Below are 24,078 nucleotides of genomic sequence, written 5' to 3' on the forward strand. Positions count from 1 at the left end.
GACTTACTGAAAATGCCGTGTTCCTCACCCTCTCTCATCGCCTTGGCCCTCGGTCCTCTGTGAATAAACACCTGCCAGCCCCCCCCCCCCGAGTGTATAAGATGCATATGGGCCAGAATCTTGCCATCTCCATCTTCGTGCCTCAGCCCATGCCCAGTGATTGCTCACCTGGGGCTCAGTTGACAGTCTTTTATTTTGAGGTTGTGATGAAATCCATCCATGAAATTCAGCACCAAGAGGCAAGCCAGCCCTACAAGGCAGACCAGGAGAAACCAGGGCGGGTGGTGGTCTGCCCCCAGTTCATTCACTCACTCTATCCTTGGGTGCTGGCCTGTGTAGGCCCTGGGGCTTCAGAGACAATGAGACTCTGTCCCAGCCCTCAGGGTGCCCAGAGCAGGGCTGGGGGAACCGTGATAAAGCCCACATGGATCATCATTACAGAACCATAAGGCGTGTGCAGAGTGCTGAAGGAGCACAGATGATGGGACTCCGGGAGCTTGGGGGGCAGCTCCTCCAAGGGCATGTGCATTTTAAGAGGGTCTGCTTTCAGTGGTGGGCTCTAAGCAGCTTGGGGTTGGTGGTGGATGCTGGTGGTGGCATTCTAGTGCCTGCCTGTGTCCCCCAAGCTCTCTTGGAGCATTGCCCCTGCAGTCCAGGGGCTCCACCAGACCGAGGACTTGGCCGGTTCTGGCAGTGAAGACAAGAGAACAGCAGGCTCCCCCCGGAAGGTGCAGCACAGAGAAACATCGGCGTCGTTGCCAAGTCCCCAGACCCTACCTCTCAGTCCCCACACAGACTGCGCCTGCATTCAGGGGAGGGGCCCCTGCTGCAAGCCCACCCTTCCCTGCGGCCTCTGATCGCAGCCCTGCCAAGGAGGTCCCAGGCGGGGTGAGGAGGTCGCAGCGCTCAGAGGAGGGTGGCCCAGGCCAGCAGGTGGGGCCCAGGAAGCTGGCAGCTGCCATGCTCCTCCAGCTTTAGCATCCTCGTCATCTAAGGCAGCTTCACTTTTAAGCAACCAGTGAAGGACAAGTACCCTGTAAATTTAGAACGCGTGATGGCTGGTAGCTTTTGGTATTCATCTTAGCGCATGGGTAGGGGGAGGAGACAGAAAGATCCACTCATGGTCGCACCATCACATCCCAGCCCACGGAGGTGCTTGCAGAAGGGAACGTCTTTCCCAAAAGGAAAAAGGTAGCAGACACTCTGAGGCTGGGTCCCAATCCCCACCCCAAGGGCTGCCCCCTTCACCACTATTCCCACCAGCATGTCCCCACCCAGGGCACCTCGGCCCCCACCTCTGGGCTCCCCTTCCCTTTCTCACATTTGGCTAAAAATAGAGCCTCTTTTGGCAGCAAATACACCCAGTTTCCCCAGAACATAAGCTTCCTGGGAATCTAGAAAAGGGAATAGCTCTACCTCTCATGGAGCGCAGATGGATTCCTGAAAGTTTGTGTCAAACCAATTTTTGTAAATCCAATCATGTTCGCAGTGATTCACCTCCATCTCAGAAACACTTCCCTCCTGGCCAGCTGCTCGCTGACCAGCTGCCTCCACATACACAGATATGCTCACCAGCAATGGGCTCGAGCAAACACCAATTCAAGAGGGGGCTGCAGCCAGAGAGGGTCCTCTTGTGATCTGAATACTCATGCCCAGATTTTGCTGTGTCAGGGCTCAGGTTTCCAGGAAGTGGGCAGACGGCACAGCACTCTCCTCAGCGTTTCTTTAGCCCTCATCTGATTTCTTGTAGGGAGGTATCACCAAAAGCACCCTCACACCTCTCACCTGCTTCCCCAGGACATCACAAGGTGGTCCTCTGCTGTGTGATAGATCTGCAGGAGAACTGCACAGGAGTGGGGGAGGGAGGGGGAGAGGTAGACTCAGTTTCCCTGTTGTAACACCCACCACATGATGGCCCTAAAGGCAGGGTGGGGTGGCCTGCAGCAAAGCCAGGCTGGACCGTGCAGAGCCCTTGGCCAGCACAGAGCGGGTGAGGCAGGCGCCAGCATGAGCAGACCTGCAGTGTCGGAAGACGCCTCTCTGCAGGACAGAAGCATCAAGGCTGCAGGCAGGAAAGCTGACAATGGTGCTGGTGGCCGAGGAGATGGACAGAAGTGGACAGACCCAAGGTCCAAGGTCAGTGGACTGGGCAGAAGACTACATTTGGGAGGTCAGAGGAGAGGAAGGTGACATAGGCCAGTGACAGAGGCCCACGCCTTCCAAGTAGGGAGCCTCCCCCTGCTCCTGCAGCCGCTCTCCTGGACAGACCAGCCAGGAGTAATCCTGGGGCGCTGGCCTCTGTGCCCTGTCTTGATGATGCTGGAGAGCATGACTGCTGCCCTGTCCAGGGGTGGCTACTGTTGAATCACCGGCACAGTAGACTCCGAGGACACAAGCAAGGCCACAGGGACCAGTTCCTGCTCCATGATTTCTTCTGTCAGGCGACTATTAAAAACGTGTATGTACACTCATGCATGTGTGTTAAAGAATGGGTGACTGCGGGCTTCCCTGGTGGTGCAGTGGTTGAGAGTCTGCCTGCCAAGGCAGGGGACACGGGTTCGAGCCCTGGTCTGGGAAGATCCCACATGCCGCGGAGCAACTAGGCCCGTGAGCCACAACTACTGAGCCTGCGCGTCTGGAGCCTGTGCTCCGCAACAAGAGAGGCCGCGATAGTGAGAGGCTCGCGCACCGCGATGAGGAGTGGCCCCCGCTTGCCGCAACTAGAGAAAGCCCTCGCACAGCAACGAAGACCCAACACAGCCAAAAGTAAATAAATAAATAAAAATAAAAATAAAGGAATTCCTTTAAAAAAAAAAAAGAATGGGTGACTGCTGTTGAACTAGCTCTGAGCAATCTGGAGCTGAATGTCCACTGGCATGCAGAAGCTCTCCCAGTGGACTTCACTGGTTTATACCAGGGTGGGCGTGTCCCCAACTGGATTATACATTCCTTAAAGGACAGAAAAAAGACGCATATGTGCTCAGCACCTGTCCTGTTTCAAGCCCCACCCAAGGTACCTGGCCCTCGTATTTCAACTCATTTTCACAGCATCACCCTCATTTTGTAGGTTAAGGAAGCTGAGGCTCAGAGGGTCGACCACGAGCTGGTTGGTGGGGGAGCTGGGGTTTGACCTTCTCTACCACGCAGCCTCTGCCCTTTGTTTTTCTCACAGGACCACCCTAGGGATGGGACAGCACCCTCCTCCAGCAAAGGGGGTTCCAGGCCTCAGAAATCCTCCCGAGGCCACGCCCTGGCCATGTCCCTAGACTCACCCAGCCATGCCCCCAGCACACCCATTGGCTGGCATGGGTAGAATAGAGGACTAGAGGCCCATCAAGGAGGGTGGTGATAAACCCACCTGTCAGGGAGGGGTCTCCAGGTGCCTTCAATACTAGGGAAAACCAGCATCAGCTCTGCACAGCCCAGAGTCCCAGGAGTGTGGGAGGGGAGCTTTTGGTGTGTGGCCCCTAAGGCACCCTGGGGCTGAGCATGGGAGCTGTACAGCACAGGAGGGGCGACCTCAGCCCCCTGTGGTCAGGCAGTCTGAGCAGCCTTTGGCAAGATCTGTAGTTATAATTGTGTCCTTATTATAAAAGTGATACATATTCACTGCAGAAAATTTAGAAACTACACATATGCAAAAAGAAGAAAATTTAAAATAACCCACAATCACACTACCCCAAAATAACTCCTGTTAACATTTTGAGCATATATACCCTCCCAGACTTTCCTATGCATAGAATATATATTTTGGTACCAAGTGGGATCATACTGTACATTCCATTTTGTAACTTTTTTCCATTTAACTATGTCTCATAACAAATCACTAAGTATTCTTCCACAACATCATTTTTAAATGGCTGAATTAGCCAAAGGATACTAAAAGGACAGCTGAAGACAGGAGAGGAAAGTTTTATAATACAGAATGCTGCAATTAAGCATTAAATAGGAAAATGACCTTTGTCAACAAATCAGCTCTACAGTTATAGAAAAATATGATTTTTTAAAGTTATTTTCCTCTTTAGTCCAAATTCTACAATATTAAAAAAACCAAACCTGACTTAAAGACATGACACTCAAAAGAGAGCCCCCTTCTCTGAGATCTTCTCTTACTGAAATGGACCAATGATGAAAATAGCCAGATCTGAGCATCTAAAAACCTTCCAGTCTACCTATGCGTGATCTCTATAGTTCTGAGAAGCAAAAGTATAATTTAAAACAATAAGGGGTTATGTCTAGGGTTGTGTGTGTCTGTGTGTGTGTATGTGTATATAAAGACAATGGTGGATATCTGAGGATTTGTTGATGGATGAGTGAGATTGGGGTGGGGATGTATGTGTATGAAAGGTAATCAGTTCTGAGCAACGATGAAAAGGTTTTGCTACTGCCCTTTATAGCTATAACTATGAACATTTCTATGCTTGATCTGAGCTCAAAGTAGGGGGTGCTCCCCTTGTCTGGTGATGTCTTCAGAAACAAACAACATCATAGTTCTGAAGGGCTGACTTGACTTCCTCTTACTGCAGGTTTAATGGACTGAATTATTGTATCCCCACAAAATTCATATGTTGAAGCCCTAACCCTCAATGTGATGGTATTTGGAGGTCGAGCCTTTGGAAGGTGATCAGGGTTAGATGAGGCCATGAGGGTTGGGCCCTCGTGATGGGATTAGTGCCCTAATAGGAAGAAACACCAGAGCCCTCTCCCCACCATGTGAGGACAGCGAGAAGGCAGCAGTCTGCAAGCCAGGAAGAGGGCCCTGACCAGAACCTGACCACATCACATCTTGATCTCAGACTTCCAGCCTCCAGAACTGTGAGAAGTAAATTTCTGCTGCTTAAGCCACCTAGTCTGTTGTATTCTGTCGTGGCAGCCAAAGCAGGCTAAGACCTCAGGTAAGATGCCTAGGGTAGTTTGGGGACGGTAAGATTGCAGTCATCTGGACTTTGTCAAGCCATTCCCCAAGGAGAGACCCACCGGGGCCACATACAGAGATGGGAGGAGTGAGGAACCTGAATCCAGGACTCACAGCTGCTCTGCCAGAAGGAGGTGTGTCCCTCAAATATGAAATGGGAGCTCAGGCTGGGTCTGCTGTTTCACGATGATGACAGATGAAGTGCAAAGAGCCTGGGGACAGCCCAACAGGGCTGCTCCCAGACAAGGCTCGGGCAGAGCGCCCAGGCTCCCTCCCACAATGGTCTCACCGTGTTTGCGGCCTTCTTCTCCCACTGTGAGCCCAACAGAACAGGGGGAAATGAACGGAGAACACCAGGGGGCTTGTAGGGGCCAGAGCCAGGGCCAACTCCAAGAAGGGCAAAGAGGGCTCCTGCAGGGTCAGGAGAAATCCTGGGGCCAAAAACATGGGGTTCCTCTCCAGGGACCAGGGGTTGGGGCACTGAGAGCAGTTCTGCACAGACTCAGGCCCTCACCAGAGCAGGATGAGCACGGGTGCTGGAGGGGCTGAGAACCACCCCCAGGTCCGGCCTCAGGACCAGCAAGCAGCTATTCCTACCACTGGTCCCTGCAGCTTGGTTGAAAATCCAAGGACGAGATTGTCCTGGGGCAGAACCAAGGGTGACTGGCCGTAAGCTGTGCCAGCTTCAGATTCACTGTGACCCAAATCTGAGCTTGTAAAGCATCATGGGCGCCAAGCACCGGTGGCTTCTGGTTTATTGCTTATCTTTCCTATGCACTTTAGGGAAGCTACTTTAGGGAAATGCCAACCTGCCACGTACGAAATAAAGCTAGGATCTCTTTCCAGGTGGGAGCCACTTTAACAAGTGGCTCCCTAGAGGCTGAACCCAGGGAGAACAGGGCTCAGGGACTCAGGGTGCTGGTGGCCCTGGGAGACACAGCTTCAGGGGCTGATACGTAGGCCTCCTGGCGCCTAGAGTGATGCCACATGACGGGAAGTCCAGACCACGGCTGGTGCAGGGCTGGGTGATTCAGCACCTCTCTGTGTCACAAGGACACAGGCTCTGCCCCCTGCCCGCTCTGCACCCTCCCGTCAGGCTGGAAGCAGGATGGCTGCGGTAGATCCATAACAACGTCCTGAGGCCTCTTTTAGAAGCCAAGAACTGTTCACGGAAGCTGACCCTCCCTGCTGGAAGATACTCCTCTTGTCTCATTAGCCAGAACCAGTCACGGCTAAGGGCACAGGATCTCCCATGGACCAAGTGCCCAGCCCTGAGGTCAGGGTGGGCCTCACTCTCCCCAGCCCTGCCCGAGGGGGTGGGAGGATGGACACATGCACCAAGCCCAGGTCAGTAAGAAGAAGGGGGAGGGCCCAGATGCCCCTGGGAGCTGGTCAGCCTGTGGGGCCCTCTCCCCAGCAAGGCTCTTCCCTGCCTGCCCTCTGGAGATGTCACCGGGAGCCGGCTGTCTTCACTCTCACTATACCTTTACCCTCTCGCTCATCCCCCAGAGCACTCACCCCAATGTTTGGGTCCACAGGTGATCCAGAGGGTAGAAAATGGCCCAGCTGCCCCTCTGGGGTTCCTGGGCTCACAGGTCAGCTGCCTGGACAGGCCACATTCTGGGGGGCACAGGGCAAGACAGGATGGCCAACTCCCAAGGACAAAGTCGCCTGGGTGGGGATGACCATTCCAACGCAGGAATGGCCTGTGCCAGGGCCCTGGGAGGCCTGCAGGACTTGCATTTGTGGGGCCACTGGCTGAGCAGAGTTGGAAGAGTCCACACGGACAGTGGGTCCGCCAGGCAGTGGGAGGGGCCCCTCTTCTACTGGGAGCAGTTGAGCCCCCAGTCACGAGCCAGCCTCTGGGGAAGGGGCTGGTTTCCTCCGTGCAGACCACTCAAAGAGCCCAGCCCCCTCTGCCTGTGAGCAGTAGCCGCTGCAGGTCCGTCTGCACAGTGCCTCCCTCCACAGCTGCCTACGCACCGAGAGACTCTCTCTCCTCGCCCTTCCCACTTCCATTCATGGCTAGAATTAAGAGACCCCACGGGGGACAGGGAGGAAAAGTTACCATCCCCTTGGCCTGACAGTTTGACCCCAGAACCCCCATTATACTAATCACCACCCAACTCACACCCTTGTCTTGTGCCACATAGCCCTGGCAACACCAGTAACATACATGTGCGTTCCAGTAAAATGCACCACCACATCCTGTAAATTTGCCAGCCGAGGGGCCCTGCTTAAGTGTAGCTCAATAAGCATGCACTTGTGGCCACATCAGTTCTGTCAAAGGTGCGCCACTGTGCTGATGGACAGATGGACAAGCCAGGCTTCCCTTGACTCTCGGGCTGCCAGCCATTGGCTTCTTCCTGCTGAATGAGCCAGCCATGGGCTCCTGGGGCCGCACCCGGCCTAGCACTTTGCACAGAGAATCCCCTGTTGTCTTCTCCATCCTCTAAGGGACCCAGAAGGTGGGACATTGACCTGCTTGGCAGATGTATTTGTCTCCTAGGGCTGCCGTAACAAACTAAGCAGCTTAAAACAACACCAATTTTATTCTTGAACAGCTCTGGAGGCCAAAAGCCTGAAACTAAGATGTCGGCAGCGCTATGCACTCTGGAATGGCTTGTGCTGCATCACTCCAATCCCTGCCTCCGCCCTTACGTGGCTCTGTCTTCGTATGTCCTCTTCTCTTCTTATAAGGACACCAGTCTCTGGATTTAGGGCCCACCCTACCCCAGTATGACCTCATCTTAACTTGATTAAATCTGCAAAGACCTATTTTCCAAATAAGATCTCATTCACAGGCCCCCGGAATTAGGACCTGGACGCATGGGGACACAAAGCAGCGCACAGAGTAGGTCTCTCCTGGCAGGTGAAGGGTGGACAGGCACTTACACCAGTGCCAGGGTTGTCTCCCCACACCCCTCCATCACCCACATGCCAGCCAGTCTCTGCTCCAGTGCCCCAGGGCGGAGTCCTCACGGCCTCCTGAGTCCCGCTGATGCTCGCATCTCTCAGACAGAACCAAATTCTGTCTCCCTAGAGCTTACACCCACACATCCTTTTTCTGCCTTTGAACACAAAGGGACAAACCTACTTCCTCCTCCACACGACAGACCTTTGAATAAGTGGAGCACGGCAGCAGGCCCATCCCCACCCACCCTGCCTCTCCGAGTCTCCTGGTAGCTTCAAGGGCCCACCTGTCATGGGTGTGCATCCGTGCACACCCCGGCTGAGCCAGCCCCACTGGCCACTGTCTCTCCTAAAGCAAGACACAGAACTGACCACAAATGCGCCAAGGAGATGCTTCTCCCCAAACATGCACAGGGTGCTGTGGGCATAAGGCTGAGGGTGCTGGAGAGGGAAGGTTCAGGGACTCTGGATCCTGGCTGAGGGTGTGGGGTGGGGATGGGGACAGCCCCTCACCTGAGGTCGGGCTATGGAGCCCCCAACATGAGAGAAAGATGGAAGAAGAGCTGGTCCCAGCCAGTGTGTTGATAAAATCTGTGTGATCGTGTGATGACTTCTCTCCCAGAGGCTGACAGCTCCCTGACAGCAGGGTCAGGTCTGTGTGTCTACCTGGAGCTTGACAAAGTCTTGTTGAATGAATGAATGAATGAGTGAATGAATTAATGGCTGAAGTGGACTGGGGGAACTGGAGACTTCCCGTCTTTCCCCTTCCCACCTTGCAGCCCCTGAGATGCCTCCCTGTGGAGTTACATGGTGAATGTGGCTGTTGAGGAGATGCCCACAATCACAGCAGAACACCCTCAGTGCTGCCTCCCAACACCCAGTTCCCTCCTCTGGAGCAGAGCTTCCTGTGCATGCAGAGAAAGCAGGATAACAAAGGGGGGTGGGGTTTTGAAAGCCATCCAGGGCTGCCGGCTGTCTCTGGGGCAGCACCAGGGCAGTGAAGCACTAACTGAGGCTCTCGAGCCACACACGGTTCCTTTAAACCCAGGAGTTTCAGACAAAAAGATCAGCAGACCTTAGGCACCCATGTGGGGCTGGAGGTCTACCATTGTCATTAGACCCAAAAGGCCACCACCATGAGAAGCTCAGGTCTAAGGCTTCGAGATCAGGTGATGGTTTAACACAGCTGGTCCAGAAGCAACTCCAAGACTGCATGTAATAATCAAAGTCTGAGGGTGGCCCATATGTAAAGAGCACCCTGGAACGAATAAAGAAAAAAGACTCCATGGAAACATAGACAAAGCACATGAACAGACAGTTCACAGAACTCAAATGCAAATGAACAATAAACACAGAAAAAGATAATGAACCTTCCTAAAGTTGAGGAAATGTAAGTTAAAATGATATTTTGTACCTTAGACTGGCAAGTATTTTAAGAAATAATAATAACTGATACTGGTATGGATGTAGGATAAAGGATTCTCACATGGTGTGGAGAGATCTGTAAACACTTTCAACTTTGTAAAGCAATCCAGCTGTAGTTATTAAAATTTAAGATATACATGCCCTCGGCCCCAGTAATTCTACTTTTGGGATTTTCTCCAAAAAAGCTGAAAGTACCAGGAAAATACATAGCATATGCACATGGGTGGGTCAGTATGAGCAAAGGGGAGATTTGGGGAGGGGACATTTCCAACTGTTAGCAGAAGTCAGAAGTCACCCCGGAGAGCTGGATCTGGGGAGGAACAAAGGAGACTAATCGTTTCACTTTAGACACTTCTGTCTTGGAAGACCTAATACAATAAATAAATAATGACTTTTATAACTCATGTGACTGCATTTTTTAAATGACTATGGAAATGATTTCGAAATGAAGGCTTTCTACCTCCCCTGCTGTTATAGGTGGGGTTGCCAGATTTAGCAAATAAAAACACTGGATCCTTGGATAAGTTTGAATTTCAGATAAACAACATTTTTAAAAAAAAATATAAGTATGTCCCATGCAATATTTGGCACATACTTGCACAAAACAATTCTTCGTTTTCATCTGAAATTCAAATTTAACTGGGCATCCCGGGTTTTATCTAGCAATCTTAGTTACAGGGGGAGGGAAAAGGAAGATCTCTGCAACTCTAATTTAAATCCATTTCTTCTAGCTCCCCGTGAAAACCTGTCATAGCCATGACGATATTTTTTTCTCCCAGTGATCACACGCACTCACACACTCGCGCACACACACTCACATGTTTTGATCATCACTCGTCACCCTCCAAAAGAGCATCCTCTGACTTGCACGCACTGATGTTCGTCACGGCTCTTATTTGAGAGTCAGGATGTCACAGCAAAGCTCCTAGAGCAGCATCTGTGCCTTTCGCATTCTGTGTCCAAGCCCAGCAGTACTGGGCGCGCAGAAAACAGTCAGCAAACTGGGGGAAGCCAATTAACAGAGGACCAGGCGTGCCCTGGAGGGAGGATGGTGACCCTCTTCAAGGTGTGTGGCATTCAGCTTCCGGCCAGTTGCTTTGCTGGGTCACGCCCCCCAACTTCTTAGCCATGGTGGGCATCTTGGAACCTGGTCTATCTGCCAGGTCCGCCTTCCGTCCCCCCTCTCCCAGCACTGAACACACAATGCATGAACCTCATAGAGAGTGGCCTAAGCCGTTGCTTCCAAAGGCTATATTTGCATCTCATTCCACATTATTCACTTGCTGTCAGGGCGAGGAGACCCAGGGCTGAGGACGGGGAGTCTGGAGCCAGGGCAACCTTGGCCAGCTTGCAGGCTACTCAAACTCCTCACGTGTACAAGCGGAGGTTGGGCAGATGTTCTTGAAGGGATTTCTAAGCCTTCCGGGTTTAAGGTCAGACGTGTCCCCAGCCCTCCTATTCCAGAGTGTGCCACTAGCCCACCCTTGCCCGAAGCGGAGAATGTGACCGCTAGCCACAGGAAAGTCCTCGGCCCTCTCCTTGAGGCCCAGGCGGCTCTGCAGGCCCGGGTATCCCGAGGGAATCGCTGCTTAACCCGCTGTCCATCGTGTCGAGTTGCGAGCTGAGGAAGCCACAGACGCGACCTTAGCATTACAACCCACACTGATCTTTGTCAATTACGCGCCAGTATTTGAGCTCTAACCAGCTTTAAATTGAATCAGGACGAAACCATCAGAATAAAAAGAGCCCAAGCCCCAGCCTTTCAATTCCAGCACTGGAAAAAAAAAGTTATACATTTCATAATGGCCTTCTACCCCGTAATGAACAGGAAAAATAAATTAGATTCCAAGCTAAGGGTATATTTATGCAATTTCATTATATGCCCATGAGCAAGCCTGGTTTTCACCAAGATAAAAATGAGCTCTCAGAAACACTCGCACTAAATAAATGGAGTGATTTAACAGCTTAATGGGGAGCGTGGAGGAGGAACTGAAGGACAATGTCAAAAATGGAAAATAAAAATAAGAGGGACGTGTGACATGCCTCCCGCGCTGCGCGCACAACGCCAGCGGCGCCGGGTCTGTGTAGCCCTCTGGGCAGCATCTCTCTTCTTGGTGCCCTGGGTGACCAAGGCCAGGATGGGCGGAGGGAACATGGGTTTCCCCCGAGACCAGGAGCGCTGCAGCTCTGCACACTGGTGCAGAACATCTGCCCCCAGAGCCCCAGGCCCAGAGGTCAGTTCTTCAGAGTCCGTTCCGGCTTCCAGAGACGACCTCGCTGCAGTAGCTTCTGCAGTAAAATTCCAGGTTATCTTAGCCCTTCTGGTTCTCATCACTAACCTTTCTTCCCTCCTTTCCAGAAGTTCCTCTCGGTTCTTTTGCTTCCGTATCAGAGTTACCTGATGTTAGCGTGGCCCCAGCTTAGGGGGGCAGATGTGGCACCTCCATGCCCACGGGGTCTCCTCCAGAGTCCCCACACACCGGTTGCCCAGCTTTCACCTTAGCATTTCTTTTGCCAGAAGCGAAAACAAGTTCTCTGCTGCCTTCGAACTCTCCAAGCGTGCAGTTTTGTTTTTTTTTTTCCGGTGCACTGTTTACCGTGCGATGCTCTGGAACCTCTGTGTGAGAGGCGTCGTGGAAGCTCAGTTGTTGTGAAGGTTGACAAAATAATGGATTTATTTTTATTTTTTTAATGCATATTTACAAAGCTGGAGGGTGTCTCCCGAAAACCCCAGTGGTGCGTAGCTGGGAAGAACTCGGAGTTAGACAGCTCCGGGACCTCTCTCAAAGGCAGCGCTTTCGACTTCCTGAGGTCCCCTTTTCAGCCTCGCTAAGGGGCTCCCTGGTGCTGTCAACTAGGGCAAGGAAAAGGTCATCGACTCCTGGAATGTCAGTCCCAGGGCACCTTCTGGGGGAATCTCCCTCTTCACAGATAAGGATATAAAGGCTCCGAGAGATTAGGAGGGATCCAACTCATCCGTGTGGGTGGGGGGGGTGGGCGGGGGAGTGGGGTCTTACATCAGCCTGCCCCACAGAAATATCATGCCAGCCACAAGGGTCATTACATGTTCTAGCAGCCACATTTTAAAAATGTTTTAAGTGGGTGAAATTAATTTTAATAGTATATTTTATGTAACCCAATATATCCAAAATATTATCATGTCAATATGTAATCCACATAAGAAATTACTAACGAGGTGATTCACATCCTTTGTCAGCATGCTGCGTCTTTGAAATCCGGTGTGCATTCTACACCCACAGCTCATCTCCACCCAGACGGGCCACGGGCTAGTGGCTTCCCTCTCAGGCGACGCCAGCACAGAACTCCTTCATGTCACAATCGTCTCACTTACAAACAACCCCAAGCCTAAAAGTCAACCATGCAGCCGCATGTGGCTGCCGACCGGTGCAGGGAAATATGCCCGTTGCTCAGAAAGGCATGTTTACAACCTTCATGATTAGTGACTTCCCAAAACCTCTATGAGACCATAATGAAAAATCACTACCCCCGTGACTCCTCGGGCATCTTCTGTGTCAAGAACGAAGAACTCTGCCGGGGACGTACTGCTACCTCCTCTGCATAGCTCTGAGAGGCAAGTCCTATCATCACTGCGACATCCCATCAATAGCAGAGGCTGTGATGGGGTTGCTGCAGAATCACACAGTGAGTCAACAACCATCAGGGAGCTGAAACATCGATGTTTATCAACCTCTGAGGGCAGAATATCCCCTCCTGACAAAGAGAAACCACTTAGAGCCAAACAGGCACGGGATTCCCCTACTTCGCACTTTGGGCAGCCTTCGGCCAAAAGGGGCAGCTCAACATGGGGCGAAACCAAGACCCTCCTGCCTCTGCATGTTCCCTCCTTTCCCAGGGCCTCCAAGGGGAAAACATAAACAAACAAGCAGATAGATAAATACCAACCAACGAAGATAAAACAAGCTGTGAAGATTAAGCATGCCGAGCTCGCACCGGCCTCGGCCTCGGCCTCGTGGTCTTAGGTACCAAGCCCATCAGCTCGTTAGTGCAGACAGAGCTGGAATTCCACAGCACAGGGTGATTCCCGGCTCCCACCCAGCGAAAATGCAGAGCGACTGACTGACCAGCGAAGACACAGCCAGTGTCCACAGAAAGGGGCACGGGCGTAGCTGGAGCGCCAAGAAGCTTGCTGAGGACACTGTGGGACAGAGGGATCCAAACACCCAGCCGGACCCCCGCCCTCGGCATTGATGGGCTCCTTCCTGCCTGCTGAGGTTGGGGTCGGGTCCACAGCGGCCTGGCTGTCATCCTCACAGCGGCCCCACGAGCAGGTTTGAGGATACTGCGCCAGTGGCTGGTGGGCGGTGGTGCCTGGACCCAACCCCGGCCGCTCGCTGTTTCAATTATCACCTGCTCAGGTTTTTGTCCCTCCTTGTGGGTCAGGCGGGGCCCTACCTGTACCAGGAAAAAGCACCAGCGTCGGCCCCTGGGATGCCGTAAAGCTCAGGACGTGTGCTGCTCTGTTGTCACGTGGTGATGACTGGTGCTGGGGGAAGGAGACCTCGAGGAAACGCGGGAAATGAAGAGGTCTGTCGCCTCGGTTGCTGGGGAACTGATTTGGAGAGAGGGGAGCAGGAATGAAGAGGAGAGAGGGGAGGGAAAGAGCAGAGAGAGAACGAGTCCTCCCCAGGCTTCAAGAAGTTTGCTCCTCCTACCGGAGCTCCTCCACCTTCCAGGCCTCCCGCCTGCCCTGCCAACCTGACACCCTGAGAACCACCTGCGGGCACCGCGCCTGCCACGACACGGCCACCAGGCCCCCAGCAGACAGCGCCCGGCCGCCTTCCTTGACGGCCCCTGTAAGGGTGTCTGCCTGCATCCTCAGGCTCTGTCTGCGTCCCCAAGCCACCCCCTCGATGCTCTTACATAACTTGGGTCCTTCCCCACCCACGAGCAGCGCCGTCCTCCCAGTCCCCCCACCTTCTAGACACGGGGGTGGAACATCTGCTCGCACCGCTCGCTCCTCTCCAAGGGAACACCGTCCCCCACACACCGCACCCCAAACTCAAACACTGTCACCCTCCCCCAAAGCAGCAGGGGATAAAAAATAACATAAAATGAAAACATGCTACCACTGCCGCCCACCACATCATTAAGGGCAAGAAAAACTCTCCTACAAATAAAACTCTTTCCTTCTTGTTCTAGAAAAACAGTAACGAATCCTGGGGTGGGGCGGGGGGCGGGGGAAACGCAGGGAGGGAGCAGACGAGCGCTGCTCTGCCTTTTCATCTCCATTGCTGAAATCATCTTTGATATTTCTTATTTTTAAAAAAGAAAGAGAGAACTCCACAGAGGTGCGAGCACAGGCTCCCAGCGCTCCTACAGCATTCGTGTGGGGGGAGGGTATTAGAATTCAGTACCAGGAAGCGGCATCTGGGGCCCCAGTTTCCCCTGCCCTCGTCCTCACTCCCCTCCCTACAAAGGAGCACATCTAATGGAACAGAGGAGGGGCCGTGCTTGGTTTTGGATCAAGAGGCCAAGATCTGCATCTTTGGAACCCCGGCATGATGGGAGACATCACGGGAGACACACGTCTCCCCACTCCCACCTCAGCCTCAAGGCAGCGAGGGAGCCAGGGCTCCTGTGTCCGTCCAGCCAGCCGAGCGCTACATGGCTGCCTTCCCTTCCAAACGCTTCCGTGAAAGCAAGAGGGAAATCCGTAATTTTTCCCCAGGAGACGCTGTCTAATCCACTTCCCGTTATCCAATTCAGCCTCACAGTTGAGACTGTGGTTCCCTTTTCTGTGTGCTCTCAGCTTCTCTGTGTCCTCACTGCCCTGGTCTGGATGCCCACACCCGGATGCAGCCAAGAGTCCGTCTGGTTCAGCGTCTGTGTGCACACTCACTCCTCCTCTTCCTCACTCGGCTTACTGCACTGTCTTCGGAGGGTCTTAGTGGGCATGGAAGGCTCCCCTTTGATTATTCCTATATAGCTAATGGGGGTGTGTGTGTGTGTGTGTGTGCACATGAGTGTATACTACATGCAAAAACCATCATGTTACAACCTAGACAAATCCCAAATGTGTGGGATACAATTTACAGATGTGCATAACAACATATTTAAAGCAAATAGTCTTCAAGAGGCTACAGGTGGGTCCAGGAAGGTCACGGCTGCGGTCTGGATTTCAGGAGGTTCTTATCTCCCCGGATCTAAATTCCCACCTGTCGCCACTGCTGAGCCATGAGTGTGTGAACCCTTCATGGACAATTCTAAATATGGCAGGAAAAGGCCCAAACCCCAGGCTTCTTTCCTGCCAAAACAGAGGGATCCAGCCCTGGAAAGGCGCGCTTATGGAGGACCTACTGGGTCTTTCACAGAGTCTCCCCCTTTCAGCCACAAGGCTGGACAAACAGGCTCCATCAGGTGAAATGTTGTCACCAAGGTCTCACAACTGCCAGTGTGGTCCTGTCTGCACCCTGAGTTCATCCAATCTCTGCTCTAAGCCCTCGATACCCAGCACCCAAAGAGCAAGCTTTCTAAAGAGGGATGACTGATGGCTTGTCCGAGCAGGTGCACGAAGAGCAGGGCATCCCTTACTTCCCTGCTGGCGCTCCCAGACATCCTGTCCTCATAGTTAAGATTCAGTACGTGGCAGGCATCCCGCTCAGGGCTGAAAATGGAAGCTGGATGTTGGGCACTGCCCTCCCACCAGGGAGACCCTCACAGGCAAACTGTTGCCATGATGGAGAACAGCACAGAATGATGACAGAAAAGGAAAAGGAGCATTCCCGCTGCCCAGTGGCTCAGAGGTTACAGAATCTGGAGGGCCCACATCACTCCTTTTCCCTTTTCTATTAAAAATCTGCTGCCTGCAGGAGGAGGGCAGGGGAGAACCAGGCATGGGACCCCAGGAGCAAGTCCCCAGACAAGCTCTCTCACCCACTCTCTCCTCGGAATGGGGGTCCACTTGCCAAAACAAATCTGGAGCACAGGCAGGAAATGCGCATGCTGCATTTTCAGAGAACCTCCGCTCAGTGAAAAAGAGAGAGACGTCTTTTTATTCCAGTCGAGCAGCTGTTTGTCCAGCACCGACAGCGCACATGAGACCAACAGAGAAAGGCAAAGGAGAGATGGGACAGGAGGCTCCAGGGGGGTTCAGGGAATAGTGGGGGGCGGGGGTGCTCCACCACGGTGCTCCCCCAGAACAGGCCTGAGTGCCCAGCTGCACCCAAACATGCTCATGTGTGCAGATTCCAAGCACCCCATGTCCCCTGACCTCTGGTGAAGGACCCTGATCTTTTCCCACACTCTCCTTGGCCGATAATTCATTCCGGGAGGCTTTGCCATGGGGTGGCTGCCTCCCCACATCCTGGAGGAAAACCAGCTTCCCTCCTCACTCACTGTGGTCTGAACGGCCTGGGGCTAGTCAGGAAATTCCTTTGCCTTTATTCAAATCTTAGGGAAATAATCAAATTCCCAGGCAGAGCCTCACACAGGGCTGGCGGCCACTACCCGCGTGGCAGAGTGGGCCACCCCTGCCGTAAAGGAATGGAAGCAGCACAGGGCGCTCCCAGCTCTGGGCAGGTCCCAGGAATCGAGCCCAGAAGATCCAGCCTGGCTCAGAGCAGGTGTCGTTCCAGAGGCCGTCCTAGATGCAGCCATAGTGCTGGGTCCTGGGTCTGAGGATGCCCACTCCCAGAGACACACTTAGCCCCCACCCTCACCCACTGCTCCCCTCTCTCTCTCCCACTCTCTCCCAGAGAAGAAGGGCCAGCTTGCATTTGAGATTCCCGGAGCTCAGAAGTCCAAGCAGGCATCTTGCTAGGGGTGGAGGGAGGCAGCAGTTCCCTTCCCTCTCTGAAGGGCCGGCACAGCCCCGTGACATGGCTCTGTCACCAGCCCCAGAGCCACAGGCGTACCTGGGATGGTGGTACAGACCAATCCAACAGAAATGCGCTCATTAAATAGCACCAGCTCCTGGAGAAGGGGTCTGGTTGGATCTGCCCCCCGTCCCCAGGCTTCAGCTCCCTGGGCCTCCATTCTCCTCTGTGAAGTAGGGGACACCCAGCTTCTTTGGCATGGCATTGTTCCTCCACAGGATTCCTCTAAACCTGAGAAAATAGCCTGTTCACATCTGCAGCTTTCATACGTCTTTGGGCATCTCTTCAGTCCCCGTGCCTATGTCAGGGCCTGGCACGCAGTAGGTGCTCAATAAATATTTGTGCAATGAATATAGAAATGCTTCCTTGTTGCATTTCATTTTATCCTCATAAAAACCCTGTGACCTAGCAAGAGCCCTCATTAGCCTACTGGGGACAATCATCATTATTGCAGGAACCCATGTGGTTGACTGTTGGAGCACTCTGTTTGCGTGATCTCGTTTCTTTCTTTCCTCCAAGCCCTGAGGTGGTACGATTATTATTGCCGTTTTGCAGATGGAAAAACTGAGGCTCAGGATGGGGAGATGCACTGCCCGAGGTCCCTTGTCCCCAGATCAGAACTGACGCCAATTTTAACCCGGCCAGCCTTTGCCTGCTTTCCACGAAGGCTAAGGAAAGGCTGCTGGTGAGCAAGAGAAAACAAAGCCTCAGGTTTTCACCAGGGTCTCTGGGTTCTACCAAGCAGGAGCTTGTCTTATTTAAAAAGTCCTAAGGGAGGCTCTGAAACGACATGGGGGTGGACGGGGCTCAGCCTCCAGGTGGGAGCCTGCGATGAAGAAGCACAGCTGTCGAGCTGGCTGTCACCCACTCCTCCAGGGCAGGGGGAGCCCCACACAGCCCCGGGAATGAGCAGATAGTTCCCCCCCCTTTTCCACTGGAGACAGGCAGGGATGCAGCTCAATAGAGGTTACAAGCAACTGCAGCTCTGAGGCAGGCAGAGCTCAGGTTTCTGTGGAGACTCGAGAATGATCTATCTGACACCAGTGTTAGAGTAACCAGAAGACTCTTGAAGGAGATCAGGGCAATGGTTTGTGTCTGTGTTGAGATGGGGCAGTGACTCCTGCCTCCAACCCAGAGGGAGGCTTTGGAGGACAACCCAGGGAGATGAGGGGGGCTCGGCAGAGCAGGCCTGAGGCTTTCCTGTGCCGCTGAGGGACAGGAGCCCCCAGGAGAGGATGAGACAGAGAAAGGAAAGAGGAAGCAGATTCCTGCTCGCTCTCCACATCCCTGCCCCTCAGGAGGGAGAAGAAGGGAGAGGGGACAACATGAATATTCCTTCACCATGTGGCCCAATATCACAGCTGAGAAGTCCCCACAGCTGTGGGCACAAGCCTCTGCCTGGCAGAGCTAACTTTAAAATAAGAAGAGTTGAATCATCATAAAAAGTAAGAATTTTCCAGGCTCAGAGACATGACAGATGAAGCAGTTTACCTAAAAAGCCCCAGTGTTCTCGGAAGAACACACACCAAAAAACCCAAAATTGTGGGAAAGCAGCCTCCAAGGGCACAGTGAAGGCACGTCGACTGTCCCTGCTGGGCACCCACTGAGAGCACTCGTGTATCCCCCCCTCAAATCCTTCTTCTTTCTCTCTTCTGGGGTCTACACTAGGAAAAGTCTACACCAGAACAACGGGTCAGAGACAGGCCTCCCCCAAGCCAGGGCCTAGTTAGGCTTATGAACCTAAATACCCCATGTGTATGAGAGGTCAGGCACAGGGTGCTTGGAATGAAGGGGTCTGGAACCAGGAAAACAAGAGGGTCAGAAGGCACCCCCCACACCCAGAAGCATCCCCATGAAAGCTTGAACAGTAGGACAAACTCTCATAAAAGGGGCGACTTCATGGAGCCAGATCTCTTCCATAGGAGTCAGCTCATGAACCAGCGGGGAAGGGAGGATTGATGGAATTGAGCGGATATGATGCAAGTAAAGCTAAACTAATACAGTAAAATAGGGTCCCAGAGATCGGGGGAGAAACTTCCAAAAGCAAGTCCACATGCTCACGGCAGGGAAGCATGGCACATACGTGTCCAGCACCCAGCTTTGGGCTGAGGACTTCATACTTATTGAAATAGCACTATATGCCAATACCATCTGTGGAATGACTGAATGACTTAAGTGGTTGGATGGATGGATGGATGGATGGATGGATGGATGGAGGGACCAGACCCATGGATGGATAGGTGGATGATGCTCTGTTGACATAAAAGGAAGCAAATGGAGCTCAGAATCCAGAGCATTGAGAACATGACTTTGCAATTCAAAAGTTCTCAAAATCTAGCACCTGATATAGTCCAGATCAGTGCTGCCCATTAGAACTTTCTGGGATGATGAGAATATTCTACACCTGTACCCTCCAATATGGTAGCTGCTGGCCACATGTGGCTACTGAGCACTTGAAATGTGGCTAGTGCAACTGAGCAACTGAATACTTAGTTTTATTTAAATAGTCACATGCAGCTCGTGGCTACCATATTGGACAGCACTGTTCTAGAGTTTTCCAACACACCTTTGTATATGCTGATCCTCCCTGAGTGGCTGTTTGGAATATGTGCTACCTGAGGGCAGTTGGGAAGGGTGACTTTTTGAGAAACTGATACCAACATGAGCAGGGCAGCTCCGTTTTCCTCCAGCCTTAGATTTCTGCTGAATAAGATGGGAAGTTTAATGTCCATACGAAGCACCCAAAAATCTTGTTAAAATGCAGATTCTGAAATTCAGCAGGTCTAGGGTGGGACTCAGACATCTGTAATTCTAATAAGCCCTTAGATGATGCTAATGATGATTATCTTATTGTTGACTGTAGTAGTTTTTCATTGATTCTCTAAGATTTTCCTAGTATACAATTGTATCATCTACAAAAGAGTAATATTTTTATTCCCTACTTTCTAATATTTACTCTTCTCATTTCTTTCTCTTGTCTGATTGCATTGGCTGATGCTTCTGCTACCATATGAAATAGTAGTTAGTGATAATAGGCATCCTTGCTTTGTTCTTATGTTAGTGTTTCCACATTAAAAAAAAGAATGGATTTTGGACATGATTACATATGGTCATGTTAAGGAAGTATCTATCAATCCCTATTTTTATTGAGTGTTTATCAAGAATGGATATTGACTTTTCTCAAATGCCTTTTCAGTATCAAAAAAGATAATCAGGGCTTCCCTGGTGGCGCAGTGGTTGAGAATCTGCCTGCCAATGCAGGGGACACGGGTTCGAGCCCTGGGCTGGGAAGATCCCACATGCCGCGGAGCAACTGGGCCCGTGAGCCACAACTACTGAGCCTGCGCGTCTGGAGCTTGTGCTCCGCAACAAGAGAGGCCACAATAGTGAGAGGCCCACGCACCGCGATGAAGAGTGGCCCCCGCTTGCCATAACTAGAGAAAGCCCTCACACAGAAACGAAGACCCAACACAGCCATAAATAAATAAATAAATAAATTTTAAAAAAAGATAATCATGTGATAATTCTTTTTATATTGATTAATATAATGGATTATATAAATAGATTTCTTAATATTGAACCATTCTTACATTCCTGGAATAAACTCCAAATGGGCATAGGGTATTATTATTTTAACATAATGCTTGTTAACGTAATGCTTGAATCCTACTTTCTAATATTTTATTTAAAATTTTGCATCAATATTCATAAGTGAGAATGGCCTATAGTTTTATTTTTGTACAGTCTTTGTCAGATTAAGAAACACTGTTATTCTCTATTTAAGAAAATTATGTGGGGACTTCCCTGGTGGCACAGTGGATAAGACTACATGCTCCCAATGCAGGGTGCCCAGGTTCAATCCCTGGTCAGGGAACTAGATCCCACATGCATGCTGCAACTAAGAGTTCACATGCCGCAACTAAGGATCCCGTCTGCCGCAACTAAGACCCGGTGCAACCAAATAATAAATAAATAAATAAAAAGAAAATTATGTGGATGTTTTTCTCCTTTTTATTTGCTGTTGTACAGTTTGATAAGCATTGGAAGTACCTACTCTTTAAAGGTTTGGTTTAAATTCCCCCATGGAACCATCCAGACTTCCTCCTTTGTGTGGGAGTAGCTTAAAAACTTTCTATCTTCCATGCAATTGGTCAGTTTTGGTAAATTATATTTCTCTCTTATTTCTTATGTTGTGTTTCTTATGCTTTCTTCCCCTTAACACCGTGCTTGCGCTAGCCAGTAGTTCAGCTATTCACTGTTTTAAAAACCAGCTTTTTATTTATCAGTCCCATTTTCCATTTTGTGACTCCTATTCATTATCTATTAACTTCACTAATGCCTTCTTTCTGCTTTCCTTCAGTTTATCATTCCTTTGTCCACTTTCTGAGTCATATACTTAATTCATTTATTTCTAATTCTCTCTCATCTACTGAGTTGTTAAGGCTATGAATTTTCTCTACCCCCCTCACCCTCACCACTGCCAGGCACAGCTGGTCCTTTATTGTAGGTGCTTTGTACACGCCTCTGGGAGCCTGACCCTCTTGCGATGTATTTGCTGACAGTGTGTCTGCCCCCTTGGACTGGGTTCCTCATTCAGACTCCTCCACAGCTCTGGACGTCTAGCACTTAACACAAGTGTCTGACACATCAAAGGTCATCAGTAAATGTGGAAAACATTATGAAGTAGTGAAAATTTTTATTGTGATAATTGTAAAACCCGCATTTGAGCATTTATTCTATGCCAGGCACAGTGCTAGATGCCCAACGGACATCAGTTTCTCTCACCCTCAGTCAACTCCGTGAGGTGGGTTTTGCTCTCCCCCTTTCACAGTGTAGGAAACCAGGGCTTGGAGCAGTCAAGGACTTCCCCAAGTCACACCATTCAGAACTCATGAACCCAAAGCCTGTGCCCCTAACTAAGTGCTGATCACAAAAAGCAAAGGACACCAGCCTGTGTGGAACAGAGAGAGCCCATGAGGCTCTGCAGTTAGAGCACAGGCTTGGGTATGAATCCAGATCTACCACTAGTAGCTGTGGGACTCAAGGCAAATAATTGAACTTTTCTGTGCCTCAGTGGTTTCATCTCTAAAATGGAGAAAAATACCCATACACCCACAGGACTGTTGTAAAAATTACATGGGATGATAGACATAAACACCCAGCATAATGCCTGGCCTGTGGTAAGCACTCAGGAGCTAGTGGTGGTAATAATGATTGTGATGCTGGAGATGGTGGTGGAGATGGTGATGATGAAAGTGACAACAATTGTATCATCCAGTATTCCAGTTACCACAATGTCACCAAAACCCAACATCATACAGTAGAAACAGGTCCCATTAGGAAGACAAATAAATGCCCACAGAGTTGAAGGAATAGAAAAGCATAAAATTTCAGAACAGGAAAGGATTCTTAAGACCATTCACAACCACGCTATTTTACAGAAGGGGAAAGCAAGGACCAGAGTAGGGCAGGTGGTTTGTCCAAGGTCTCACGCCTGTTTATGGCCAGACTGAGACTAGACACGGATCTTCTGACCCATGCTCACTCCCCACCATTGCCCCAAACACCATCTGAGCACTCACCCTGTGCGGGGCCCCAGTAGGACCCAAAGAGATGAGCACAGGAGGGACATCGTCACACAAAGCACAACAGATAGTAATTCCATTCGGTGCAGGGAGGAGGGAGGAGCCACCCCATTTGGCATCACAGAGCACTGCTCTCAGGGCCCAGGCGGCGCGGCAAGACCAGGGTGGACGTGAAGTTGGCGGGAGAGAGCACAGCATGGGCTGCCCAACGTAAGGGTTGAGGGCAAATGCAGGGGCAGCACAAGATGAGTTTAACAAAAATGAGTGACAGGAGTAGGAGTTGTAAACACATCCAGAGCGGGTGGAAAGAGGAAATTAAGTATACAAATTAGGGATGATATGAAATTAATGGCTACTTAAAAAAACGCATGCTAATTTAACATCTTTGTAAGCACGAAAAAACATGAACTAGAAAGAAAAGACTGGCAAAATATTTACTGACAAAAGGCAAAATAAGAAAATATTTGAAAAGCGTGTAGCACATAAACGCACGCCTTGAGGTGGCAATTCCCTAGGAAATTCGTTTCCTTCTGCAGGCACAGAGTCAACCAGAGCAGCTGGATGGTAAAGGGGACGGAACCAAGGCCTTCTGTCCTCAGGGGCTGCTGTGCATTGAGGGCTCACTTTGTGCCAAGCCCAGAACTGAGGTTTTCCATGACTGTCTCCATCATCCTTGGAGAACCCACCTAGGAAACTGGGACCGGAGAGTGAGCCATGAGTCTGGCGTTCAAACCCAGGCAGTGTGGCCCTGGTGCCCAAACTCTTAGCCACTGTGTGGTCTGTTCTCCTCTCCCCTAAGGGAATGCTGAATGGGACCACCCTTCAAACACCGAGAAGACAGGAGTCCGGCCACACATGGCCTCCTGACATTCCTTAAGGGACAGCACCTGAGGGCCTATGGGAGCCGAGACACCACGGGATGAGTCTCCGCTGCTGGCCGCCAGCACACTGTCACACACACACCACCAGATGAGTGGCCATCGGTGAAGCATTTTCAAAGGAGTCTGAAGAAACTGTCTTTGCGAAACCGAACTAGGTTGGCTCCAGTATAAACATAGTCACAAGGCCAAAGGGAGGTTTGTAAACCATAAACAAAGACCAAGGCAGAGGCCAGCATGTGGGGCAGGAGGGGGCGTCTCAGGGGAGTTCCCCCGGGCCATTGCAAGGACCCAATCTTGTTTAATATCCAAGCTAATGATCTGGAAGACAGCAGGCAGGTTGGGAGCAAGGTCTGTCGGGGAGACGGGCAGGCAGGCGCTGCAGTTTGTGTCGGGGGGGATGGGGGGTGGCAGAAATGACCTGGAGGGAAGGTAAGTGGTTCCCAAGTACACTGAGATTCAGCTTGAGGGAAAATTGCGAACGCTCAAGTCTAAGAGAGAAGAAG

The 24,078-nt window shown here is 51.3% G+C and overlaps 1 protein-coding gene and 2 non-coding genes across 13 annotated transcripts in view; 2 read left to right on the forward strand and 1 right to left on the reverse strand.

The window, feature by feature from the left end:
- Positions 1 to 24,078, reverse strand: part of RBFOX3 (RNA binding fox-1 homolog 3) — a 448,464-nt gene that overhangs the window by 379,520 nt on the left and 44,866 nt on the right. For 2 of the 11 annotated variants that reach the window (XM_036837409.1, XM_036837407.1), the window contains exon 1: positions 13,688 to 13,903. The exons of the other annotated variants lie outside the window; for them this stretch is intronic. The gene's annotated coding sequence lies outside the window, so the exon portion shown is untranslated. Of the gene's footprint in view, positions 1 to 13,687; positions 13,904 to 24,078 lie in introns of those variants that run through there. 11 annotated transcript variants of the gene reach the window in all.
- Positions 4,121 to 4,199, forward strand: LOC118887580. The gene has a single exon (XR_005018059.1). It is a non-coding gene; the product is annotated as a small nucleolar RNA U2-19 (small nucleolar RNA).
- Positions 4,360 to 4,435, forward strand: LOC118887578. The gene has a single exon (XR_005018057.1). It is a non-coding gene; the product is annotated as a small nucleolar RNA U2-30 (small nucleolar RNA).

The sequence above is a fragment of the Balaenoptera musculus genome, chromosome 20 (assembly GCF_009873245.2).
Source record: "Balaenoptera musculus isolate JJ_BM4_2016_0621 chromosome 20, mBalMus1.pri.v3, whole genome shotgun sequence".
In the NCBI taxonomy this organism is placed as follows: Eukaryota; Metazoa; Chordata; class Mammalia; order Artiodactyla; family Balaenopteridae; genus Balaenoptera; species Balaenoptera musculus.